A 3,018-nucleotide genomic window follows, 5' to 3' on the forward strand; every position below is an offset into this window, starting at 1 on the left:
AGAGGCTCTAGGTTGGATGGTGTTTGTGTGGCAGCAAAATGATACCAAGCTTAGTTAGAAAATGAATCTCACCCTTTATCTTGTTCAGGATTTTAGAGTGTCACAAAACGCCTAGCCATCTGCCTGCACCTGCTGCTTGTGCGCTACACTAGCACCCTCCTCCCACCAACTGGGTCCCAACTGCCTACGGGTGAGTCTCCCATTCTCAAACTGTCCCCAGTGATTTCCAGGTTACTGGAGGCCACATTCCTAGTGGTTCCACAGTTCCCAGAAAGCACTCACAGACCCAACACACAAACCATCAGGATTCTTTATCAGTCCAGACAAAGAGGGAATAAACTGAAAATTGTTTATTGTTTTAAAAACTGAACAGTGTAACATAAAAAGTGCAACCAGCAAACAATAACAGGTAACTGAAATATGGATCAATTATAACACTAACTGAACATTTGTTTGATTTGTAGAAAGTACGTGGGAAGATCAGGACATAAAACTGCTCACAAGTTATCAAATGTAACTGCTTACAGGGCCTTAGCAAAGAGATCCCTCTCACTTTTCTTGCTGGCTAAGACTGGGGCAAAAGTCAATACAATTCAAATGAAAACGCACTCCTGGGTCTATGAGCTCCTGGGCCAATCAGAGCCCAGAACAAAAACATTTGAACGTAGTTGGTTACATCACTACATGCATTTCCTTTATCTGTGTTAACTAAAGAAGGAAAGGGTCAGTTCTTTGTAACAGCTTAAAAAGATAACATGCACCACCTGCTGGCCAAATCAAAATTAATAAAGGCAGTTTTACAGGCTTAAAACACACTGTTCTGTCACAGGGTGTATCTAAGATAAGCATGGCAGGAATATATGGAGGAAAATATGTGGTGGGGGGAGTGATTTCTCAATTCTATTAGGCAGCTGCAAAGAACAAGGTTGACAAGCAAAATAATATCCTATATACATTGTGTAAGAGAAGAGAAAGAGACCGTGATCTTGACCAATTACTGCAGGACTTACAGAGGTATAGGTGGCTGCAAATGGCAGACCTTCACTCTGTGGATAAAGAACAATAATAAAAAAACAAAAGATTAATGAGATTCTGGATCAAAGGGCAGCTATGGATATTTAACTTTATATGATCTTCATAGGTAGGGTAACAAAAAAAGGACTCTGTTGGCCAATCTGATTAAACAAACAACAGCAAAGCAGTATATTACCAAGATTAGAGAACAGAATGGACATCTGCAGACTAAACAAAGTGAAATCATGAGTTGACAGTATATTATGAATCTCTGCATGTAAAGAGCCCCGGCGAAGTAGAGCAAAGGGAGACTTTTATTCCAGGAACTGGGGCTACTGAAGCTCACTTCTGACCAACTAAGCTTTTTGAATATACCACTATTGGGGGAAGAGGTCTAAAAAAATATAAAAAATCTGAAAATAGCCAAGGCATTGGCTCTGAATTTTACAAGATACTGGAACAGCGTATTAATAAGGCTGCATTTCGATTAAAAATTTTAATCGTGTGGTTGAAGTCGTGGCATAGCCAGCTGTTCATGGGGGGCATAGGTATGGACTGAGAGGGCACTGGGATGAAATGGGGGAGCACAGGGATAGACAGGAGCATGCATTTTCTCTCTCTCCCCATCCCTCACATTAGATATCAAACCTTTGCTAGTGGGGATGCCAAAGCCAGTCGAAGAAATCCACTGCAAAAGCATCCCCCTTCCTCTTTGTACTGTCTCAGGAGTGAGGAAGTCAGCGGGGTGCCTCCAGCCACCAATGCTGGCACTCCTCAAGCATGCTCAGTTCATGAGTAGGCACCCCGCTAACTTCCTCGCTCCTGAGGCAGTATGAGGAGGAAGGGGGTGACTCGGGCAGCAGATTTCCTTAACCCCATCAGCCACTGAACAGGTACTGTAGCTTTGGAGCAGGCCATCACCCATTCTCTTTCTCATGTGCCCCCCTGTGCCTTCACCCATTCTCTTTCTCATGTGCCCTCCCTGTGGCTTCATCCATTTTCTTTCTTTCTCATGTGCCCCTATGGATTGAATTTCCACGTGTAAAGGGGAAAAGGATAGTGATAGCATTGTACTACCATCCACCTCGCCAAGATGAACAGACAAATGTAGATATGTTATCAGAAATTAAGGAGGCTAACAAACTGGGCAACACAATAATAATGGGCGAGTTCAATTACACCGATATTGACTGGGTAAATGTAACATCAGGGCTTGCTAGGGAGGTAAAATTCCTTGACAAAATAAAGAACTGTTTTATGGAGCAGCTGGTACAGGAACCAACAAGAGGAGGAAAAATTCTAGACTTAGTCCTTAGTGGACTGTATGATCTGGTGCAGGAGGTTATTTTTATTATTATTTTTATTATTATGATTTTTCGAGTAATCATATAGTTTTTTTTACTAAATCACACATTACACTATCTACCAAACAATGTTTGGAACCATCTTAACAATTAACTCATATGCTTATTTGATGGTACCTAAATATATGTAGGTATATATAGGAGTGGAGGAGTGGCCTAGTGGTTAGGGTGGTGGACTTTGGTCCTGAGGAACTGAGTTTGATTCCCATTTCAGGCACAGGCAGCTCCTTGTGACTCTGGGCAAGTCACTTAACCCTCCATTGCCCCATGCAAGCCGCATTGAGCCTGCCATGAGTGGGAAAGCGCGGGGTACAAATGTAACAAAAATAAATAAATAAATAAATTCTATATGCATTATTATTTCAATTTATTATTATCTATCACTATTTCTACATATCATAACTCTTGAAAAGGTATTAACACTATTGTTTTTTATTATATATGTTTCTCATTTCAACAATTTGATTATATGTGTATATGTATATGTATACATCTGAATATCTATGTGGTTGTGTTTATTTATATATATATACACATTTGTTTTTATCTTTATGTTTATTAATTGGTATCTAAATATATTTTACATGTGTTACTGTTTAAATTCATTACTCATGATTATTTGTATATATTATGATTTTTG

Source organism: Microcaecilia unicolor, chromosome 1 (genome assembly GCF_901765095.1).
Source record: "Microcaecilia unicolor chromosome 1, aMicUni1.1, whole genome shotgun sequence".
In the NCBI taxonomy this organism is placed as follows: Eukaryota; Metazoa; Chordata; class Amphibia; order Gymnophiona; family Siphonopidae; genus Microcaecilia; species Microcaecilia unicolor.